Below are 24,602 nucleotides of genomic sequence, written 5' to 3'. Positions count from 1 at the left end.
AGGTCTGATCCACCAGAGCTCCCTCCCTGGCACTGAATCTCGCTGCCGCACATAAGCTCCGAAAGGGGAACAAATAAGCTCCGAAAGGGGAACAACACCGGTCGTAAGTTGCAACGAAAAATCCCCCAAAAAGGAAAAACATAAAGAAAAGAATATCTCCTGAATCTAAGCTCACTGGCATTCACCTTCCTCCCCCTCCCCCCCCACATCCCCCTTCTGTTCTGTAATGTGATTTGTCCTTTTCATGTGTGTTCCTTTTTTTTAAATTGTATCCTTTGGTATATATGGTTGTGACTATTTTCTTCCATTATTTGATCTGAGGAAGTGGGTCTGGCCCACGAAAGCTCATCATCTAATAAACCATCTTGTTAGTCTTTAAAGTGCTACATTGTCCTGCATTTTGCTTCAGCTACCCCAGACTAACACGGCTACATCTCTACCACTATTCTATCTTTCTTAGTGTGAGTATTATATATTTGTTAACTCCATAAATTGTTTAAAGGTAAATCAGGAGGGTATATCTGTAGGAGAAGTTATTATTTCTTGTTTTTTTAACTGTACTGTTTTTCTACTTTTTCTTTGTATATTCTATTGTCTTAAAAGAATCAAAAATAGTGAATTGATTTAAATGAAAAATTAATTATAAAGTAAATAGAAAAAATAAAAAATCTTTATTTGACCCTAAAAAGAGGTATTCCTCTCTCTGTGGTTTCAAATCCTTTAAAGAACCAAACCCGGTCCTGCCACAGTGCAGGGGGCTGGAGTTGATGGTGTCTGAGGTCCTTTCCAGTAGTACACTTCCATGATTCTATGAAAATAGGGTGCACCATGGGTAGGCATTCCACTGTGCCCTATGACACTGTCCAGCACAATGCTCTATCTGTTTCCCGGCTAAGGAGAAAGGCTGTCAAAAGGGGGAACAAAATCAGGCTTGAATTCAGTCTGAGACATAGCCAAGGGAAAAAAACTAACAAACCCCATAACAGTGCTTTGCAACTGAGAACACTCTGGTCTGAACATCTGCCTTGTCCCTGTGGCCCTCACTACAGCATTTGAACGTCTTAAAATTATTGGTGATCCCTTCTTCTGCCTTTGAGGAGGAACAAGTGGTTTCTCTTGGAACATATTTCTTTTTTATACGTCTGGAATGCCAAGAGAAAGAAACACATCTTGCAGTTAGCTCTGTAAAATGCGGTGCGCCCTGCTCAGAGTTGTCTGAGCAGCTACTGAATTGTCCTGCTATTAAGAAAGTTCAGCCTCTTTTCTGCTGTCGCATGTGACCCTCTTGAGGGCAACAGCTTCATGTTTCCAGTGGAATGTTGCTGTCATGGTGATGGAGGGGTGTATGATCTCTTTAGTAGCCAGGCAACATCCCTCTGAGTATTTGGATATGATGACGAAGACTTCGAAAACGACTCTGCAGTCAAGGTGCGTGGGAGGAGGGGTGGCTCATGTGGAGAGTGACATGCTGGAGTGGAGACCCGCTGCAGCGTAAGCTGGAGCCTGCCAAAGTAAGTGCTTTTATTCCAAAGTGTAACGAGTTGCAGTAATCAAAATCCAGAGGTCACGTATGTGTGAGCCGCCCTAGGTAGGTCTGTGCCCAGTAGAATGGAGGCGTTTTTCACAGCTGTAGCTCTCTGCGTAGGGAGGAGCCCAGAAGGATCCCAAAGCTGAGGACTCATTTAACAGTCTGAGGGGATGCCCAGAGGAGGTAACTTCCTCTAGGTGCTTCCCTTTGCCCATAAGCATCCCCTTCATCGTGCCTGGGTTCAGCTGTAAGCGAATGGCTTTTCGTCCAGGTGCTGATTTCAGCAAGGCCATGGGAAAGCTGGGAGACAGTGTTGCCTAGCATTGGTGTCTACATTTTGGTGTGTTATGGGAACTGGAGACCCTAGGACAGGGGTGGGGAGCATACGGCTCAGGGGCCGGATTTGGCCTGCAGCTACCTGGGATTTGTCCCCTGAGGCTCCTGCACCTTCCCTCTTCCCTAGACCCCACACCGCAAATCAATTTCCTGGTAGCTCCCTCCCACACACTGACCCCCTCATTTTTGACCCCACCCCAGAGCCTGGGGGGGGGGGGGACACAAAATTAATAGCCCAGGGCCCCATGGGTCTGGTGTGTGTGAGGAACGTGGGGAGAATCTTTCTGCTTCTCAGTCGGGGGCTATGTCAGAGAGTTTTGGAGGGTTTTTTTCTTCTCACTTTTGTGTGGCTCCTGACTGGTTTTTCTGAGCCCGACCCCAAAATTTCCCCCCAACACTGCCCTAGGGCCATGTTTTCAGGATGCACGATCTCATAGCTCTCATTTCCCCCTCCCATGGCTCTAGGTAGTTCCGATCATGTAGGGGAGAGGTACCGCAGGTGAGGAAGGATCTGGAGGTGACACAGGCCATCAGAACTCTCTGGAGTTAGATATGGAGGCACTGTGACCGCTCCTAGGAAAATGGGCCAAGGGTTTGCCAACCCTGCTGTACGCTTGCAGCAATAAATCAGAGTAAAACGTGGAGCTGTTCTTGCTCCCAGAACAGCCAGAACAAGCCACGCACAGTGTTGGAGGGAGGCAGTGGATTTTCAAAGCACAATGAAGACTTTATCCTTTCATCAAGTGTTTTGCTGTCTAAGAGGCCACAGGAAGCAAACATTTCTGATTAAATGTCCCATGACTGCAGAATGTGGTTAAACACAAAAGAAGCACTGTACACTTGGGGCATGATATTGCAACCATGTGGCTGTCTCACCTCAAGATTGCTCTGCCTAAATCTTGTTTTAACCAGCAACACTCCAAGTACAGAGGCATGTGTGACTGAGTTGTAATTGCACACAAGGGGTGGATGCCAGAAACACCTGAATTCTAATTCCATGTCTACTATTGGTTCTCTAGGCCTCATTCAGCACTAGTGAAAGTGAATTCAATGTCAAAGACTCCAGTGGAGCTGCTCCCGCTTTCCACACCTATGAATTTAGTCCTGGGAGTTTACATGGCTTAGGTCAGACAATGGTGCATATTAGAAAACGTGCACTGGTTTAATTAGATAGATCTAAGTTCTGGAGTGAAAATGCAACCCCCACACCTAGTAGGTGGTTCACTGTCCCATGTAGTGGCACTTAGACTATTTACTGCCAGAGATAAGAACAAGCAAGCTCTACAGCCTAAGCCAAGAGACACCTGGCTTTATAGTTCAAGCTCTAGAGGTTCCTAAGCTAAGCTCCTGAAGTCCTAGGTTCAAATCTGCCCAGTGCTGGTTACACAACCCCCTTATATAGATGTACTTATTGGGTTATAACCCTTGTTTAAATCAGTTAATTTTTATCAGCATAATCAAAGCCAATTTAGCGAAGGGTGAAGTTAGGGGTTTGCCCCAGTATAATTCTCAAGCTGCCTAGAGTAGTGCATGAGGACCAAGCTGCAGCAGAAGGGCACAAACCCCAAACTGGTTACGAGTTTCTACATTTACATTTAGCCAGCCCAACAGCTAGTAAGAATTCCTCAAGTGCTATTGTTACCCAGGGTGCTTTCAACCCAAATCTCTCGGTAACTTTACTTCTGCGAGGTGGTGTCAGGAAGTATCTCAAGAGAGACATGGCCGTCTGATTGATAGATGGATGGCACATACAGGACACCACAAGAGTGCTTTCACATAAAGCTAAACTTTACTTAGTCTCAAGCATGTACACACGTCCTCATCCAGTTAGTAAAACACCCCCACCCTCGACAATCTAATTAAACCAGTGCATGTTTTCTAATACACACAATTGTCTGACCTAAGCCACGTAAACTCCCGGGACTAAATTCATAGTTTTGGAAAGTGGGAGCAGCTCCACTGGAGTCAATGACATTGCATTGAGTGTGGCTCACAAGTGACACTGCAGCAGGCTTCCAATGGCCAGGTCTTCCGTCCGCCAGGGAGGGAGGGGGGGACTGAAGGTGTGTCCAGGTGTAGAGTTCATGAAGGATCCCTAGAAAGTCCCTAAGAGTCCTCGAAGGGTACGTGCAGATTGCACTCTAAAATCAAAATAAAATATGCAATTTGCACTACATAAATTGCATATCTTATTTTGATTTCATTTCAAAATAGACTATTTTGAAATTTGGCGTGTCTACACGGTGCCAAATTTCGAAATAAAGCACTATTTCAAGACATCCCTTATTCCTCATGGAACGAGGTTTAAAGGGATGCCAATATAGCGTATCTGTTATTTCAAAAATTATTTTAAAATAGCGGATATGTTCCTTGGACACAGAGTAGCTATTTCGGGATACCTCTAGTCTCCCGAAATAGCCTTGCAGTCTAGATGTATCCTAAGAGTCCAAGAGGAGTCTCCCTAACCCGGTGGTCACCAACCAGTAGATCAGGATCTACCTGGTAGATCTTGACGCCTCTGACAGGTGATCCTGATTGGTTTGGCTGGGAGGCTATCAAGTACTGGCACGTCAGCTGCCTCTTCCCCCACTGCCCTGCTGCTCCTGCCCAGAGCTTGAGAGCTGCCCCCTGGGAGCCTCCTGCTTGTTGCGCAGAATGGGGGAGACAAGCATGGGGGCATTGATGTCACTCTGTCCCCCTCCCCTGTACGCCATCTTCACAGAGTGAGAAGGGTGGGGCTTCGGTGAAGGGATAGGGCAGGGATATTTGGGTTTGAGGTAGATACTGGATTGACTTAAATTCAAAAAGTGAACTTGTGCTTAAAAAGGTTGGAGACCACTTCCCTAACCCAAACTTTCCTTCCCTATTTATCCGTTAGTACTACAAAAAAATGTCATTCCAAAACAAACAAACAAAAAAAACCCAACCCACCAAAAAACACCAACTTGTTAGGCAAGCACTTTTTAAAGGTTAGGCACAAGGTTTGCACGAGGTGTTCTTCTTATTAATTAGCCAGATGTGTTTTTTCAGAGTCTGCAGGCCCTGGGGCCCTGTCAGACACTGCCCTTCAGGCAGCTACAAACTTCCTGTTTTCTAAATGTTTAGCTCAGCGATTTCAACAGAGATCTGGCCCTCAGGAAGGATGCAGGCTCAAGGTGACCTCTCTGTGGCACCCAAACTCCTTTCTTCCCTCCTCCCCCAACTTAGTCATACTGAGGGTTCTGTCCAGGCCTATTTTCGGCCTGTAGCTTGGTTGCTATTAGCAGTAAGCAATAGTGGTTCAGATACTTTCCTGGATTTGCCGAAATCTCCCGGAATACTAAAGCAGCTTTAACAGTCACAGACAGTCCCCTGGGATACCTCAGTCTGCCTTGCCAGCTTGTCTGTGTGACAGACCATCCCTTACACTGAAAAATCACAACCGTATTCAGGTTACTCCCAGTCCCAACGGACCAAGCACTCACACTAGGTCATTTGCTCCTTGGAGCCTAGGCCAAAGGCAATGCTTGTAGTTACTTTACATAATAAAGTAACGAAAGCATTACTAAGAAAAAGAAATGAGTGTTATTTACAAGACAGGTAACTATACACAGTGGGGGCCATTGGTGAGGGGAAATTCAGGGGACCTCCATCCATGGGACTACCCTCCCCAGCCCAGGAAGGGCTAGGACACCCCCTCCACCTCAGGCCCCGCCTCTCCCATCCCCTCCTGCCCTTGCTCCATCCTCTTCCCTCCTCTTTCCTGTCCTTGCTCCATCCTCCACCCTGCCTCTTCCCCCAAGATCCTCCCCCAAGTGATGGGGCCAGAGGGACTTGTGGGGCACTCACAGCTCGCTCTGCTCCTCCAGCCACAGTGCTCTGCTTCCCGCCAGTGAGCGAGGGCCCCCAAGCGACGCGCTGGGAGAGCAGAGTGAACGGTGGATGTGTTGCTCTGTTTACCCTGCTGCTGTTGCTGAGTGCAGGGCGGGGCTGGACCCCTGATGCGCATGCCAGCCCTCCGCTAACCCTGTGGCCACCCAGAGATTCTGACCCCACTGGCTGCTGGCCAGTCTGTGCCCCTCCTTCCCAAGGTGTGGGCGCTTGTGCCCTCTCCTGCCCCACCCCGCCACGTGGCATCCCTGATTACAGTCCTAGGTTCCAAATGGCAACAAGAGTTGTTCTAATGTGGAAGCTGTAGAAGTCCTGGGCCAAGCAGCTGTGGCTCCCTCACTTACGTTCAAAAATCAGAATAATTCCTTGACAAGGAGTTTTATTGCCTTCCCCCGGAGATCAAGCTGATGCAATAAGTGCATGTGCACTGCTCCTTTTCATGGGTGGGGGGAGCAATCAACAAACTCTTTTGTCCACAGATGTTGTCCGGTGTCGATGGGGCTTCTGGGTTGCAAACTTTCTACCTGCACAAAACTGAACACCCCTGCTCTGCCCCTCTTCCAGGGTGCTGTCAGGGGCGGCCCATCCATATAGGCAAACTAGGCGATCACCTCGGGTGCCAAGTTAAATGGGGCGCCAAATGGTGGCGCAATATCATTGAGGGGTTTGGAGGTGGGGGCACCGATTGCATGGCTCGCCTAGGGTGCCAGTTGCTGGCAGCTAGTCTAGGGCTGCCCCTGGGCGCTGTGTAATACAGGATGTTTTCTGGGAGCACTGCTGAAAGGATCAAATCAGGGTGAATTGTTTAGAGACAGGGCTACTTATAGCCCAAGACTGGGGGTCCTCCACTATAAGGCACACCAAGCCAGTCCCAAAGAGCACTTCTCTTTGCCACACTGGCTAACCAGAAACCACACAAGCAATCCCCTTAGACTAGGGGTGAGCAATAATTTTTAATGGAGGGCCACTCCAAGCTTTTGGCAAGTGGTCAAGGGAGGCACTTGTGTTGAAGGTCTGTGTGAAGATTTCATTCATCTGAAGAAGTGGGCTATGCCCATGAAAGCTCATGATACCATCTACATTTTTGGTTAGTCTCTGAGGTGCTCCAGAACCATTTGTTGTTTTTTAAGTTTTTTATTTTAACCAACACTTATACACAGCTGAGTCAGACTGGTTTACAACTATTCATTTGTCTGTGATCAGTGAGACATAAAGGCCTTAGCATTAGCAGACACCGAGTCTGCCAGTGTCAGTCGCTAGATGGATTTAAATTAAACCAGTGCCGTTTTTTTAATGTAAACCAGTACCTAGGCAAGGTCACACAATAACACAATCATTATATTCATAAACTCCTAGATTTTAAGGTCTGAAAGGCTCAATAGATCTAGTCAGGCCCTGTTTTTCAAGGGTGAAATTCAAAGAGCAATTACCCCTGTACTGAGCACAGTCATTTGTCTGGTGTCTGGCTATAGCATATCTTCCAGCAAGGCGGCCAGTCTTTGACGATATTAAGAGATGAGGAAGCTACCACTTAGTAGTTTGTTCCAATGGTGAGTCACCATCACTGCTAGAAGTGTGCACTCTATTCTAATTTGAATGTCTCTGGTTTCATCTTCCAGACATTGATTCTTCTTTAGATTGGAAAAACCTTTAGCACCCTGTATTTTCCCCCTGTGAACATGGGCAATGCATGAACTGCTGTCTGAGGGATGTTAGCCCCTAGTCCTGCCCCTTCTTCCAAAGGCTCCATCCTTTCCCTTGCTGTAGCCCAGAGCCCCCCTACAATGGCCACCAGCCCTCTGCCCCAGCTCCTCAGTTACTTCCAGCCCCAGAGTGCTGGGTAGGGGGGAAGGCAGTGTGGCTAGGGTTGCCAGGTGTCTGGTTTTGAACAGGACAGTCCGTGTTTGAGGGTTCTGTCCAGGAAACAAATTGAGAAAATACCGGACATATAAAATGTCCGGTATTTTCTAATTAGGTAAGTTTATTATTATTAGGAGTATCAGTACCTAGTTGCGAACTGCCTGGCTGGTAGGCAGCACCCTGGGATTTGTGTGCGCCCAGGTCAGTCTGTTGGCCGATTCTCTCCCGCTGCTCCCCCTGGCCAGCCCCGCTCCCTCCGACCCCCTCCCGGCCAGTCCTGCTTCCTGGCGGCCAGTTCCGACCCCCCCCCCATCTCCCCCGGCCAGCCCTGCTCCACCCGATCCCCTTCCGACCAGCCCTCCTTCCCGCCGGTCAGTTCTCTTCCCCCACTCTCCCATCCCCCCAGCCAGCCCCACTCCCCCCAACTCCCTCCCGGTTAGCCCTACTTCCGGATGATCCCCCCCGCCATGTCCCCTGACCAGCCCCACTCCCCCAACCAGCCCTGCTCCCTGCCAACCAGTTCTCCCCTGGCCAGCCCCACTCCCCACAATCCCTTCCGACCAGCCCTGATTCCCGCCGGCCAGTTCTCTCTCTGACTCTGCTGCAGCCATGGTGGCCCAGCCCCAGCCTGGCCCCATCCGTGGCAGCCTGGTCCAGCCACCATCCTGCAGAGGTCATGGGCTGCTATAGTGGGGAAAGGTGCTGTTCCCTTCCAGCCTAGGTGTTGCTGTAAGCAGAGAGAATGGGGACTCCTCCCCTCTTGCAGTAGCCCTAGAGCACCCTTTTCACCCCCAAGCCGTTCTTGGACCTGCCTCCATTCACAGCCTGTACCCCTAGCTAGAGCCCTACACCCCAACCTTCTGATCCTGCACTGAGCCCCTCACCCTAGCCCCCACCCCAGAGCCTGCCTCCCCATCCAGAGCCTCACACCTTTGCACCCCAACCCTCTGCCCCCATGCCTGAACCCTCTCCTACACTACACACCACTTGGTGCCACCCCTGTCACATCGATTTTGTCATGTGCACCAATACGAAGGTGACTAGGAAGGTCATTCCACTCAGGAGTGGGAAAAGTTAGAAGAAACATTGGTCTTAAGAGAACATTATCCAAGGTATAGCTGAAATGCAGCCTGACTCCTCTATGTTAGCATTGCTGAAAGAGGATTGGTGGTAATGTGTTCAGACTTTAAGAAATGTTTGTAAATTGCTTCATACATGATCTCACTTACACTAGCTGGGCCCTGTACTATTAAGGAATATTTGTGTTTGTTTTGTAACTATAAAAATACTTGCTTTGAAACTGTAAATCCAGTCATGAAAGAGCCATCATGGAGCATGAAATACTGCTTTGCGCCCAGGAGAACAGGTCAGCTCCAGCTCATCAGGAAAACCTATTGAATCCACATGGGTCATTGTAAACATCAAAGCACAAGGACTTTGTCGGCTGCTTCCTGCACACCCATAAAGGGGGAATCTTGCTTATCCCACCAGCCTGGACTCTAGGGATGTGGGAATAAAAATTCCTGACCAGAAGAAATGAAGGTCTTTTTATGCTGCTTAGACTCTAAAAATTCTTAAACATAAGCAAGAGATTCCTAGGATTAACCTGGGATAGTGCTAATGGACTTCCAGAACTGGTATATTTCAGCAGTTCTAACACAAATGAGTGACAAACTGTTTTAACTATGTAAATAGCTATTTTTGTTGGTTAGTCAATAAATCCTTAGTTTACAGTAAAACTGGCTACAAGCATTGTCTTTGGAGTGAGATCTAAGGCAGGGGTTTTCAAACTCTGGGTTGCGGCTTGTAAGGCCAAGCTGCTAGTTGGCTGCAAGACGCTTTATTTACCTGCGCCTCCTCAGGTATGGGCGATTGCAGCTTCTGTTTATTGCAGATTGCTGTTCCCGATTAATGGGAGCTGCAGAAAACGGTGTCTTGGTCTGCGTTGCTTCCCTCAGGTCCCGTTGGCTGGAAACGGCGATCCATTACCAACAGGAGCTGCGATCAGCCGTACCTATGGAGGCCCAGGTAAACAAAATATCTTGCAGACAGCTAGCGGCTTGCCCCTCCAAGCCGCGACCCAGAGTTTGAAAACTCCTGAGCTAAGGTGCAAATAGAGCTGGGGGTAAGTGATGGGTCCTGTGGAACTTGAATTTTGTTGTGCTCTTTGGTGTAAACAAGTGATCATCTATCACTGAAGTCTTGCTTGCCTGCGTGGCAACCCGGATCGGAATGTCCCACAGTTCTGCTTGAGAATCCATGTTCGGTGTAGCTAGTGCTGGAGGTGTTGACTTTTGTTACGTGGTTGGTGAAATAGGAATATAGAACTCAAACCCAGTTTGGAGTGTGTGCCTTGCTTCTGCACCAAGGTCGATATTTATTCTCACTCCTGAGTCGCCCTGGTGTACAGTCAATACCTCTATTGGCCTCCACTTGCCCTTCAAGTCAAATAGTGTATTTCAGTGGCAGTGAGCAGGAAGGGAAATGCAAAGCAAGGAAGGAGCTGGAGGTGGTGGAGTGTTGAGTGCCCCTTTCACCAGTCAGGGTTAACAGTTACGAGTACAATGTGCTAAATTAGAGCCCTGCAGGATCCATATGTTGAGACTACTTGAAAGAGGCAGTAAATGTGACAGAGCCCAAAACAGTTCAGGGGCCATTTAGAAATTATCTGTTTAGTCGTGATAAGCAAGGCTGGAGATGGCCAAGAGAGATCAGACAAAAAGGAAGAGGGCAATGACCCACAGAGAAGTAGCACAGAAGAAGAACAGCTGGGATAGAGACCAGGGAGGTGTGTAAGACTGCAGCACTCCATGCCCGGTGGTAAATAACTTTGTTCGGCTTGCTAGTATCATTTACAGCCCTGAGGTCAAACAACAGAGAACTAGTGACCAGCATGTGAGAGGAGACACAGTTAGCAACCTAGCAAGGGGGGAGAGGGAGACAGGTTTGCGAAAATGGTGGTGCTCAAAATGCCAAAGCCCGCACCCCTCCCCCACTTAAACTCTTCCCTCCCCCAGCATCTGCCTAAGGCTCTAAGAGGGAGTTTGTATGGGGGGGGGCGGGCATGGTGAGGAAGGTGTGCTGACTCTTGGAGGGAGTTTGGGTGCTGGGTGCAGGCTCCAGACTGGAGCAGGGGATTGGAGGCCTGGAAGGGGGCAGGCTCTGGGTGGGAGTTTGAGTGCAAGAGGGGTGAGGGGTGGAGCTCTGGGGGGGCATGGGTGCAGGTGGAGTTCTAGGGTGCTGGCTCTGGCAAGAAGTCTGGATGCTGGCTCTGGGAGGAAGTTTGGAGACAGGGTGGGGGGAAAGGGGGCACGCTGGGGAAGGAGTGGAGTGCATGAGAGGGTGTGAAGGGAGTGGATGGGGGATGCCCCATGTGGCAATGCCTCCTGGGCAGGTGGGGGGTCTCCAGGTGCTTCTGCCCCCCTGCCACCTCATGTGCTCCTTCGGATTCCCTTTGGCCCTGTGCACCCTTCGGCCCTGCCCTCCATCTGTGGCAATTTAAAACGCTATGGGGCCCCACCAGCAATGCAGGCTTACCCTGGCTGCTGGTATGTGTGTCCCTGGGACCAGGAGGGTGAGGGTGCGCTGCTCCAGTAAGTAGCTAGTTATTGCTAGACATAAGGTTTGGGAGTTAAAATGAGACACCTGAGAAGCAAACTTGCCTGAGCAGCTGCTGGGAGCAGCAGACCAACAGCAGAAGCAAGTGGAGGGGAAGAGAAGTACTTTCTGTCTGACCTATGCGCTGCTTCTGTTCCATGGCAGGACAAAGAAAGTAGCATGCAGGGTGAGAGAAAACCCCTTCCAGAAAGCTAATGAAACAGAGACCAGACTCTCTTGGTGGACTGTAAACACCAGCGATAGGGTTTGTGCAGGAAGCTCTATGCTCAAAGCAGAAGACACCAGCCTAGCAACAGTCCCTGAGCAGCACAGCCAAGCTGTGATCATTCCATAAATAAAATTGGCAAGGGGAGATTTGTCCTTCAGATTGCACTCTAAGAACACTTGGCACATTCCTTCATTGCTGCCAGAGTGAGATGCTATAAAATGGCCTCGAAACCACGCCAAAAGTAAGTAAGTAGACGAGGCCTCCACACGAGTGCAACTTGGCAGGTCTGAGCACTGTACAAATGTACGGTGCTAACGAGTGATTAACACTAATTAATTGGGAGGATGTTTTTGTCCTGTGAGTACCACCCAAGACCAACACCGGGGTTTTATTTTTGTATTAGCCACACTAGAGGTGGAGAAATTCTAGGACAGCTGTGCTGGGAGTTTTTGGTAGCTAGAAGCATACGAAAATCATGACTGTCGTGCGCCCGATGTTTTCAGCAGCATTCTTATGATCTGAGAACCACAGAGCAACTGTCATACTTTCCTGAAGGATGGGTGAGATAACTCAACTTGCCAAAACAGTCTTTAGTGTATTACAATTGTCTGGTTTGTTTAAAGTGCATGCTTTTTCGAGATGACATTTGTTTATTAAAATAATGCTGGGAACCATCATTGTGTCAGATTATTTTAAAAGAAGGATGATGTTGCGGTTCTTAATTTAAGACCCAATCCTGTGAAGTATTAAAACAGAGCAGTGTGGCCCTAAAAGCAAACATCCTTTCTGAATAGTCATGCACAGGGGTGCCAACAGCCTCCACAGGACTCTGAGCAATCGGGGGAGGAACGGGCTACACACTTCTGGAAGGGGTGGGGCTAGGGGCAGCCAGCCCTCCATGCTGCCGGGAGCACAGCGCAAACTCCCCTCCCCAGCCCTCAGAGCTGCACATAGTGCATGGTGCAGTGTTTCGGTGGCAATTTAAAGGGCCCAGGACTCCGGTCACCACTAGTGCCACAAGAGCAGTGGCTTGGAGTCCTAGTCTTGTTGAATTGCCAGGCTCTGGAGCAAGATCCCCCTTTGCCCCGTCCCCATCAACAGGCCTGGTCATCCACATCACAAAACTATCAGCAATTGGAAGACAAAGGTGTTCAGGACTGGTAAGCTGTAATTCAGATGGGAGAAGAGTCATTTTATTTTTAAGAATAACTGTAGGGACACAAACAGACCCCAAAAATGTTGTAAAGAATCCATCAAGAGATTTTTTTCATGGATTCTTGATCAAATATGAAGCTTCTAGGTGAAGATACCTTAACTTCCCCTTCCTAGTTCTATAAGCCAAAAAAGTCTGAACATGATGTTTGTAAATATAATACAGTCTAAAATAAAGATTGCTTACGTTCTAACTGGATAACCACTTTTCAGGACGCTGTCTCGGTACATTGCAAGCCCAGTTTCTGCTGGTGTCCATTCAAGAACTGTGTGGTAAGTAAACAAAGTTCTTTCTTAATACTCACAAGTCAAGTGTCGTATTCATTGGTTAAAAGCCAGACATTGTATTCCATGATAACCATCTACATAACTCTTCAACACCTTCACTAGAAGCAATGGAGTTCTCCACACACCATTCAACTATGCATGGGTTCCCAAACTGGGGGTGTGTGAAGAAATTCCCGGGGGGGTGCGAGGTGACCCAGCCTCCCCCCGCATAAAGTTTTGCTGCCCTGTTCAGTTCTTTTTTTAACTTTTTTTTTTTTTTTTTTGCTCAACAAGTTTTGCTGCTATTTGGAAGGGGTGTGTGTGAGGGTTTTTCAAAAATCAAAAAGGGGGGCTGTGATGCTAAAGTTTGGGAACCACTGAGCTATAGCATAAATGGTCAGATAGAGGCATCTGAATCAAGTCACTAGAGGAGCCCATTATGCATCAGATGTATAACTCTGTGTTTCATTTAAATTGAATGGTCACATCCCAGGCAGTGTGAGGGAGCTGTGTCTGGAAGCCTTGAGAAGAAGCCCCTGTGACAGGCTGGAGGGGAGCTACACCCAGCCACGGTGAGAAGTGTAAGAGAGCCCATGAGCAGGGCAAAGGAGAAGACCAGGACAGAAAGTGAACAAGGTGAAAGAACCAGAATGGCTGGGCCTCACCGCAGGGCGTGAACACCACTAGAGATAGGACAGGCTGTAGGGAGTGGCCCCGTGAGTTAGAGATGAGCTGTAATAAGAAGAATAAATGGAGAACCCAGGAGGGAGTAATCCCTTCTCTTTGCTCTGTATTGCCCTGAGACCTGCTGAGAAGGGAGCCGTAACTAGCACCAGCCTGGGGAGTTCCTAGCAGCCAGGGGTGCCATTGGGGAGGAACTAGTAGCCCCCTGAAGTTTGAACCCCTGAATTTCATGCTTGAGGTCTGCTTAAAGAGCATGCCCTACCCCCAGAGGCAGCTCTTCATTGCAGCAGAACTTGTGATGCTCTCAGCTTTGCCTTTGGGACAGGGAGCCTATTTATAAACAGGAGGCAGGGTGATTAAAATAACACGGGACTTGGCATTCAAGTAATTGAAGGCTCCTTAGATGACCATGAAAATATTGCCAGGCACTCCACTTAACAGAGAGGGGGGAAAAGAGTAGGAATAAAGAGTGGGATGCTGCAGGGAGTCTGCATTGAGACTAGCACTAATCAACTTCTTCATAAATGAAATTGGGGTAAACAGTGAGTGGCAAAATTTGCAGGTGATGCAAAATAACTCAAAATAGTTAAGTACAAATCTGACCGAAAAGAGTAACAGAGAGAGTCCACCAAACTGGGTGATTGAGCAACACAATGGCAGATGGAAATCAGTGTTGATAAATGCAAAGTAATGCACATCTTGCTCTGTCCGCCACACCATCTGGGGACATTGAGGCTACGTCTACATGACAGGGTTTTGGGGCAAAAATGGCTGTTTTTGTGCAAAACCCTGCAGAGCGACCATACCTCAAGCACGTATTTGTGCCAGAAAATTTACAATGAATCGATAGATCAGAGAGGTTTTCTGAGGTATAGGTATTCCTCTTTCTACAAGGAATAACTCCTTTTTGCACAAGAGCTTTTGTGCAAAAAAGTGTGGGTGGACGGGAAACAAGGGATTTTTTTGTGCAAAAACAGCCTATTGAAAGAAGCACAGGTGCCGTGATGGCCATTCTGTTAAAGGCTATCAGAGCTTTCTTGCAAGAGAGCATCCATGAAGTCTGGACGCTCTCTTGCGCAAAAGTGCATTGCTTTTCCGATGTGCTTTTGCAGTGTTGATGCGCTCTTGCACAAGACGTTTATGTGGAAGATCCCTTCCACAAACAGCTTCTTGCACAAGAAGCCTGTACTCTAGACGTAGCCTGAAGGAGCTGCAAGGACTATTAGCGCTCCTGTTGCCGTTCCACCATCCATTTTAATTTCAGGAGCTCTCCAATTTCTCCCAGACCATGATTCCCCCTATTTGGCCTCTCGCACAGATGAGGCCCTGTTCCCAGACAGGCCCCCAGCCTGCCACAGAGTGAATCCCTGGGAGTTCTTTCTGGCATAAGTAAAGATCACATAACTTCAAGTTTCCTTCACCACTGACATGTTTCATTTTGTGGTTCCTGCAAGCTTCTAACTATAGAGCTATTGACTTATATTTACTGCATCTACTGTAGGGCTTTTACTGGCATAAGAATTTCTGTTAAAAAAAACTCACATAATTGAAACAGTTCCACTTGTAAGTTTTACCAGGAAAGCTGATTTTCTGCCAGCACCTTCTTATATGTGTTCACCCTGAATTTGAATCCTGCTGAAAAAGCCTTTAATTTCTCCTAGCTCAGTTAAACCCCCTATAAATAGGTTCTCTAATGGTTCTTGCCTAGTTATTTACATGGGGTGTCTTCAGCCCAGACCCCATCTCCTTATGTAGCAAAAAGCTAAACCCATCTCCATTGAGTAGGAATGAAACTGCACGCCCCACATTTAAGTCCGCAACTTCTGAGAATTGCTATACTTGTTGTATAAGCGCTATTGTATGCTGTACCAAGCCTTATTTGGTAATGAACCAAGTTTGAGAAGGAAGTTAAGAGCAAAGTTAAAATAGCCAATTATGTTTTAGCACGCCATACAAGACAGTTTTAAGAGTCTATATAAGAAGTTAACTAGCCAACGCCCGGGGTCGGCTTTGCTTTGAGCACTGAGCTCCTTGGCCGAACATTGTTTGCAAACAATAAAATCGAGTTGGACCTAGCCTGAAAGTGTGACTCTCTTCTGTGGGCAAATTAGACTAGCCTCCAGGGAACGAACCTTGCAATTTATGCAACACTTACAATTTGCAAGAGAGCCTTGACCTTCTGAAGTCTCTCTTGCTAGCCCTGAGAGTTCACAACACTACCCATAGCAGGGTCAGGGTGAAGGAATCTGAGCTGGGAGCTCCCAGTGTAGCTCTAGGAGTTCTTTTTCCTACTTAGGGCGCTCATACTTCCTTCACCCCAGCTGATTGTGATTCTGTCCACCCCATTAAAGGCTTCCCCTTTACCATCTATCATTAAGGGCCCAAAAGCAAACTATTCCACTATGTAGAAAAGATAGAAAGTATAGCAGGAGACAACCTTGGATCAACCAGGAGATCTTACATGATCTAAAAATCAAAAGGGAGTCGTACAAAAAGTGGAAACTAGATCAAATTACAAAAGATAAATATAAGCAAACAGCACAGGTACGCAGGGGCAAGATTAGAAAGGCAAAGGCACAAAACAAGCTAAATCTAGATAGAGACATAAAGGGCAACAAGAAGACATTGTACAAATATATTAGAAGCAAGAGGAAGACCAAGGACAGGGTAGGTCCATTGTTCAGTGAAGAGGGAAACAAGTTAACAGGAAACTTGGAAATGGCTGACGTGCTTAATGATTCCTTTGTTTTGGTTTTCACCAAGAAGTTTGATGGTTATGGTATGTTTAACATAGTGAATGCTAGTGGAAATGGGGTAGGTTTAGAAGATAAATTAAAAAAAGAACAAGTTAAAAATTACTTAGAAAAGTTGGATGTCTGCAAGATACCAGGGCCTGATGAAATGCATCCTAGAATACTCCAGGAGCTGATAGAGGCGGAATCTGAGCCTTTAAGTATCATCTTTGAAAAATCATCGAAGTCAGGAGAGATTCCAGAAGACTGGAAAAGGGCAGATATCATGCCCACCTATGAAAAGGGAAAGAACAACAACCCAGGAAACTACAGACCAATCAGTTTAACTTCTGTTCCAGGGAAGATAATGGAGCAAGTAATTAAGGAATCTCCCTGCAAACATCTGGAAGAAAATAAGGCAATAGGTAACAGCCAACATGGATTTGTAAAGAACAAATCATATCAAACCAATCTGATAGCTTTCTTTGATAGGATATCAAGCCTTGTGGATAAGGGAGAAGTGGTGGACATGATATACCTAGACTTTAGTAAGGCATTTGACACGGTCTCGCATGACCTTCTTATCACTAAACTAGGGAAATGCAACCTAGATGGGGCTACTATAAGGTGGGTGCATAACAGGCTGGATAACTGTTCTCAGGGTATGTCTACACTACCCCGCTAGTTCGAACTAGCGGGGTAATGTATGCATACCGCACTTGCTAATGAAGCCCGGGATTTGAATTTCCCGGGCTTCATTAGCATAAGCGGGGAGCCGCCATTTTTAAATCCCCGCTGCTTCGAACCCCGTGTAGCGCGGCTACACGGGGCTCGAACTAGGTAGTTCGGACTAGGGTCCTATTCCGAACTACCGGTACTCCTCGTGAAACGAGGTGTACCGGTAGTTCGGAATAGGCACCCTAGTCCGAACTACCTAGTTCGAGCCCCGTGTAGCCGCGCTACACGGGGTTCGAAGCAGCGGGGATTTAAAAATGGCGGCTCCCCGCTTATGCTAATGAAGCCCGGGAAATTCAAATCCCGGGCTTCATTAGCAAGTGCGGTATGCATACATTACCCCGCTAGTTCGAACTAGCGGGGTAGTGTAGACATACCCTCAGAGAGTAGTTATTAATGATTCACAATCATGCAGGAAGGGCATAACAAGTGGGGTTCCACAGGGGTCCATTATAGGAAAGGTTCTGTTCGATATCAACTATTTTGATGATGGCATAGAGAATATGATTATTAAGTTTGCAGCTAATACCAAGCTGGGAGAGGTTGTAAGTGTTTTGGAGGATAGGGTCAAAATTCAAAATATTCTGGACAAACTAGAGAAATATTCAGAGGTAAATAGGGTGAAGTTTAATAAGGACGAATGCAAAGTACTCCACTTAGGAAGGAACAATCCGTTTTCCACATACAGAATGGGAAGTCTAGGAAGGAGTACTGTAGAAAGGGATTTAGGGATCATCGTGGATCACAAGTTAAACATGAGTCAACAGTGTGACACTGTTGGGAAAAAAGCAAACATGAATCTGGGATGCATTAACAGGAGTTTGTGAGCAAGTGTCACCGAGTGTTCCCAAGTCTCGGGAGGTCACCCCAAGTTCGGGCGCCCTCTCTGTTTTGTGCTTGACCGCCTGCCCGCGGTCCTAACTGTAGGCGCTGTCGGCCCACGCTCCGATGGGCCTGAGGGGGCCGGGAAGGGGGCTCGGGCCCTCCCACAATCCGAGCCCCGACCCAGGGCCCTAAGACAGGGACGCTAGTCCCTGGATAGTGGAGGGGGACAAGTTCCCCCAAACCCTCCACTCGCGGGGACTGCGGCCCCGCCCTGGGTCTCTTCTTCCCAGCTTAGCCCCGGGGAATTCCCCAGCGGGGGAATAGGCTTAACCCCGGTCTCTGCCTCCGCCGAGGGTCCGTGCCCCTGGGTTCCCCTGGGTTCTTCTGCCCTTGTGGGGGTCTGTCCGTCTCCTCGCCCCTGGTGTCCTCTGGGCTGGGGCTCTTGCCTTTTTGAACTCCCCGCCCGAGCAGTAAGGCGGGTCCTCCCCCAGCGCCTGCGGTCCCGCCCTCCTGGGCGTCCTCCGCGCCGCTCCCCCTGACGTCATCCGGCCGCGCCGGAGCGTCCTCGTGGCCGCTTGCCCTTTCCCCCTCTGCTCAGCCTTCCGGGTCCCTCGCAGCCGGACCTCCCCCGATCGCCCGCTTCCCCGGCGGGCCAGTCTCTGTCCCAGACCCTGGCTCCGTGCGGGGGGTTGCGGGAACGGCGCCTGCCTCGCCCCCCCCGGTTCCCGACTCAGTGCGGGGGAGCGCGGATGCGGCGCCTGCCCCGTCACAGCAAGACATGAAGTCATTCTTCCGCTCTACTCTGCACTGATTAGGCATCAGCTGGAGTATTGTGTCCAGATCTGGGCACCACATTTCAAAAAAGAGGTGGAGAAATTGGACACGGTCCAGAGAAGAGCAACAAGAATGATTCAAGGTCTAGAAAACATGACCTGTGAGAGTAGACTGAAAGAACCGGACTTGTTTAGTTTAGAAAAGAAGAGACTGAGAGTGGACATGATAGTGGTTTTCAAGCATCTAAAAGGGTGTTAGAAGGCAGAGGGAAAATAATTGTTCTCTTGGGCCTCTGAGACTAGGAGAAGCAGCAATGGGCTTAAATTGCAGCAAGTGAGTTTTAGGTTGGACTTTAGGAGAAACTTCTCAGGGTGGTTAAACCCTGGAATAAATTGCATAGCGGCATTGTGGAATCTCCATCACTGGAGATATTTAAGAGCAGGTTAGACAGACTCTTGTTAGGGATGATCGCAGTGCTTGGTCCTGCCAAGAGGGCAGGAGACTGGACTTGATGACCTCTCAAGGTCCCTTCCAGTTCTAGCTTTCTATGATTCTATATATGACTGATAAGTCAGGAGGGGTCGGGCTAGTAGAGCCCCAAGGATTTCTCTGTCATCCTCCGCACCAAGGTGGGTTCATACACCCCCGCATACCTCTTTCCCAAGAAGCTTCAATCCTGCATTGGCAATTTTCCACCAGTACAATACTCGTGTCAATGCTGAATTACCTGTACCCCTACCAAAAGTTCTCTGGCAACAATAGCCGTGTCCTCTCCCCACAGCAGTGACTACAGGGCTGAATTTTTGAACTCTGGATCACAGCAGCCAGAAGCCTATCGTCACCTGCTACTTAAAATGCCTATCGTTTCCTGCTTCTACTTTTGGAAGCTCATCTTTGCCACATTAGGAGATGGGTAAAGCTGCAGCTAAGGATGCCTGGTACTGCTGCCTGGTCAAGGAAAGGAGTTGGGGTGTCAAAAGGGGGGGGGAGGTTAGGGGCCCATGGCCCCGTCACTTTTAAAGGCAAGAGACAGGGAGGAAGGGGTGGAGAGGAGAGACCAGGGTGTTAGTGGGAATGGGCAGTAGGACAGCTGAGCTTCAGGGGAAGGAGTGGCATTGGAGAGGGGGCCTTGAAGGGATGGTGTGTGGGCTGGGGTTCATGAGGGAGGGGCTACATGAGGCTGTGGGATTTGGGTGTCGGTGGCTCTTCCACTTTTAAGGAGCTTCTGCCGCTCCTGAAAGAAGTCCCTGGGTTCCTCAGCCTCTGGGGGGAAGGGGCAGTGCGAGGCCAACTATGGATATGCCGCAGGAATTGTTTATTTGGACTTGCAAATTGCATATAGAAGCTGGGGTATAACAGGGACGAGCAGCAATGCCAGGTGAAGGAGAAAGGAATGCAGGAATCCTACCAAAGAGCAGGGGAGGCCCACAGACCAGATAGTGCTGCCCCTCCTATACCTGCTTCTACTATGCAGAACTCCATGCAACACTGAGCGGGGAGTCTACCACGGCCCCACGAGAAGCAGTGGACACCTTCTGACATCCGAAGGAAGGCATCCCACAACTATCCAGTGATGAAGAGAGGGGAAGTGGAGCACAGGAAGAGCCAGGAGCTATTCTCGCTCCTGCCAATTGTGACCCAGCCAAACCCAGAGGTGGAACCCACTGAGAAAGGGGAAGATAATTCTGGTAAGTGTAACTTACCGCTCCCATTAATGTACTCCTTTTCTGTTAACTTTCTTCCAGGCTCCCAAAACTCCTTCTCCCCCCCCCCCTTTTCATCTCTTCAAATGGCATTTGACCATGTGAGGATAGGAACAAAGGAATTGCCTTTTAAAGTTTCAGTTTATTTTAAGACCAGGCGCTGCCAGTATTAAACCAAGAAGCAGAAAGAGTACTGTAAATAGCCAAAAAGCATGTATGTATTCTATGCAGGCAGGAAAAAAAAAGTAAAGTAAAAACAATGCAAATTCAGTTCCAAACATCAACCGTCATGCTGTCTAGAGAGGCTCACCCCAGGGCAGACTGTCAAAAACAGAGCTGATAACCAAAATTATATTAGATTTCACTGGAGCAATCACAAATGAGGTCCTGGATCACTGCAGAAGGCTTACCGTGGAGTCAGGCAGACCTCTCAGACTATTCAGTCTGTCTCGACACTCAGACAAAATGGAGTTAGCGATAAATGGTCTTTTGAACCCAAAAGCACACAATAGTCAGTTTGCTCCCTGTCCCAAGAGGCCAGTCATTTACCCCCAACCAATTGGTACCCTAGATCTTACACCAGTGACAATGGCTGTAGTCAATCCTGTAAGAAACTGTCAAAAGGTTTATTCTGGCGGGTACCCAGCGAGCTGCTGCCGGCTTCGTTGCTGGGCTGCCACCTGTACCACCCCACAAGTGCAGGAGCCACTGACAGAGGCCACTAGTGGGAGGGACAAAAAGGGGGGCATGTGACACCCCCTTGTGACTCCTTCCGCAGGACCCCATGTGACTCCTCCCTACCTCCAGTGCAGGGCCCCTCCCATGTTACTGGCCTGGCTTTGCCTGGCTGTTTGGATGCTCTTCTGGCAGCCAGGCTCTGGAGCTGCTCCCGGATGCTGCCCAGTGCAGCACGGCAGCTGCTTGGGAGAGGACCTGGCTGCAGCAGCAGGTAACCCCCACAGACTCAGCTCCTGGGGACAGTGGCCAAGCGAGCCGGCCCCCCCTTGCCCTCCCCAGCATGCTCAGAGTCAACTCCTGTCCCCAGAAGCTGAGCCTGTGGGGCTTACCTGCTGAACCTGGGCAGGGCGAGGGCTGACTAATACCTATTTTGAGCTAAAATAACAAAGGCAAACTGATCTGGTCACCACCTGTGTGTCTGTTTGTTCTTAGCTAACACCTGCAGCCTGAGCAAGTGCTGGGATCTGGCCTGCCAGCATCACGAAAATACATATACCAATACCCAAGCATCCAAAGTAAATACATGGAAGAGAAACAAGAATGCGCACAATGCTCCAACCACTGGGCACTCATACCGCATAATTTTGCAGGAAGAACATTGCTCATTTTCTGACAGCATGTTTTGCACTCAAACACGCTATTTTTGTTTCTGAGGCCACATGTCCAAAACAAATTACTCACAGACCAGGCTTTGTTTCAGGAGAAAGGAAAATGGTATGTTGCTGGCTCCAAGGGCTTGTGGGCTCACAAAGCTAGCCAGTGAGCACAGCTCTTCTCTGCTTGCAGAGACTCTGGTTTATCTTATCCTCGCCCTCCCTTTTGTCCTTGGGCACAATTTCAGTGATGTTCTCAAGTAAGGACTGTTTGATCTTTGCACATTTCCAGGAATAGCTGACTTGTTTCACCTGCTGCAATAAAACAACTTCCAAAGCCATTCTGCAGTTAGCTCTGGGGTCACCATCACTGCGAAGAAGTCAGGAGCATATGGCCTGGAGTGACCAGGAGACATCTCAAGCAAAATGACCTGTGCCTAGCGGTCGTGCAGGGGCAGAGCAAGGGCAGTCCACTTCAGCAGTGTTACTGAGCATGCTCAGTCTGTGTATGCATGCTCAGTACAAGCAAAACAGTGAATTGGTCGGGGGTGGGGCGGGCATGTGACCCTGCATTGCTCTCCGTGCATCACCTGTGATCTCAAGCATCTGCATTCTATGGGTCTTTGACAGCTTGCCTCAGGAAACCTTGATCACCATTGCCTGTAATGACTTTAGCAGTGTTCTCGACTCTGTCCGTTGTCACATGGGCACCTCCATGCTGTTCAGCCCTGCCACTTCTCGTAGCTACCAGGTTTGCAAATCATCCCCCTACACTCAGGCGATGTCTAGACTGAAGAGTTTTTGCGCAAAAACTCGTGGAGCATCCACACTGCAAACACGTTTTTGCGCAAGAAAATTTACAGAAAATCAGAAGAGGAGAGGCGTTTTTGAGCAATAGTTATTCCTCTTCCTACGAGGAATAAGCCTTTTTGCACAAGAGCTCTTGTGTAAAAGGCTGTGTGTGGACAGGAAATAGGGTTTTTTTTTCTGCAAAAACAGCCTATAGAAAGAAGCACAGGTGCCCTGGTGGCCATTCTGCTAATGCTAATCAGAGCTTTCTTGCTAAAACAAATGGTAAAACTAGTAGAACTTCAAAGACTAACAAGATGAGCTTTCATGGGCCAGACCCACTTCCTTAGAACATATTCTGGAAGAGAATTGGCATGACCATATATATTCTCTTCCAGAATATGATCTGAGGAAGTGGGTCCGGCCCACGAAAGCTCATCACCTATTAAACCATCTTGTTAGTCTTTAAAGTGCTACATAGTTTTTCCTTTTGTTTTAGCAAGATCGGACTACATGGCTACCTCTCTAGAGCTTTCTTGTGAGAGAGTGTCCATGCAGTCTGGACGCTCTGTTGCGCAAAAGCACATCGCTTTTCCGATGCACTTTTGCAGTGTGGACCCACTCTTGTGCAAGAAATGTTTGTGGAAGATCTCTTCTGCAAAAAGCTTCTTGAACAAGAAGCCTGCAGTCTAGACATAGCCTCTCTGTGCTATGTAGTGACTGATGGCCCGGAAGCAAGCATTCATGCTTGTTCATAATGTTTATAGAGAGCTATATGGGAAAAATGTAGTGAGTTGTGACGCTTATCTGTTTCTGTTTGCTACTGGACCCTTGAATCTGTCTGGCTGCTTATCAGGGGCCTCTCCCTCAGTGTTCACGGAGGGGCACTCCCTTCAGGTCTGCTACAAGACTGACTGGGATAGAGTTGAAAAAGAAACAAACAAGGGAAAATACATTCTCTGCAACATTACCCCGTCCACTATTTCCAGTTAGAAAATAAAGGGAACTCTTAGGGCTGCACCTACACTGAGCTGTAAATTGTTCCTCTGCTCATTGCACTTTTTCAGTGGTTTTAATCTTTTTTAATGGTGTGTGTGTTGTTTATTATTGCACATGGAAGTGTGGAAAAACTTTGTGCCTCTGTCTCAAAATAGCACCCTCCATGTTCAACACCTGTTTGTGATAACTTTTGTATAAAGTAGGTCTTGGGAGGGACCATTCAAAAATCTGGATCTGTTGAACATTAATACCCTGTTGAATTGTATGTGCTGTCATTGTGATGTGAAGTTATGAAGTATGGCGACATATTTGCTCCTGAATTATGTGGTAAGTGGGAGACACCCACAGCTGGCGTTTCAGTGGCAACAAAGGAGCAACCGACAAGACAGATTCATATCAGGACCAGACAGACGTGTTGATGGGCCGATAAGAAGACTGCTCAGAGAGGGCACTTTCACAATGGGGGGCTACCTAACCCCCAAGTCACAGCACCTGGAGAGAAAATAAAAGTGAGGGCTGTTGACATTGTCAATTGACCTCTCTCCTCTCCTATCTCAACACCTGGGGGAGAGTCTGGGTGACACAGCCTTTCAAATCTGCACTTGAAAGGGAATCCTCTGAACTGTCATTCATGCTAAGATTCGACACTCTAAGTCGGGCTCAACAAAGACACCAACTACCTTACCCATTACAAAGAAAGCTTCCCCAATTATCACCTCTAATACCATTAGCTCACAGACATTTACCTTCCTCCCCCCGCCCCCGCATCCTCCTTCTGTTCTGGAATGTGATTTGTCCTTTTCATATGTGTTCACTTTTTTTTAAATTGTATCCTTTGGTATATATGGTTGTGACTATTTTCTTCCACTATTTGATCTGAGGAAGTGGGTCTGGCCCACGAAAGCTCATCATCTAATAAACCATCTTGTTAGTCTTTAAAGCGCTACATAGTCCTGTATTTTGTTTGAACTGGGGAGATTGCTCCCAGGCTGAAAAGGAATTCAACCTCTATGTTAAGAACTGTAAATTGCCTGTAATATCCGGCAGTGTGAGAAATGCTGTTTGATTCAAATCTTGCTTAGTGAGTTGTGTTCACAAACGCTCATGATACCATTTACACATTTTTTTAGT

The 24,602-nt window shown here is 48.1% G+C and overlaps 1 long non-coding RNA gene across 2 annotated transcripts; it reads left to right on the top strand.

The window, feature by feature from the left end:
- The first annotated feature begins 785 nt into the window (after positions 1 to 785).
- On the top strand, positions 786 to 22,789 carry LOC106732188 (uncharacterized). Of its 2 annotated transcripts, XR_003089784.2 has the most exons (5): positions 786 to 1,511; positions 12,846 to 12,905; positions 13,393 to 13,535; positions 20,124 to 20,337; positions 21,523 to 22,789. It is a non-coding gene; the product is annotated as an uncharacterized LOC106732188 (long non-coding RNA). The 2 variants fall into 2 exon arrangements; XR_001368454.3 differs by lacking the exon at positions 13,393 to 13,535 and having other exon boundaries at positions 831 to 1,511.
- Positions 22,790 to 24,602: the final 1,813 nt, after the last annotated feature.

This window comes from Pelodiscus sinensis, chromosome 5 (assembly GCF_049634645.1).
Source record: "Pelodiscus sinensis isolate JC-2024 chromosome 5, ASM4963464v1, whole genome shotgun sequence".
Lineage (NCBI taxonomy): Eukaryota > Metazoa > Chordata > Testudines > Trionychidae > Pelodiscus > Pelodiscus sinensis.
Note: the sequence above shows the minus strand (reverse complement) of the source record. Positions and strands in the feature narration are given on the sequence as shown.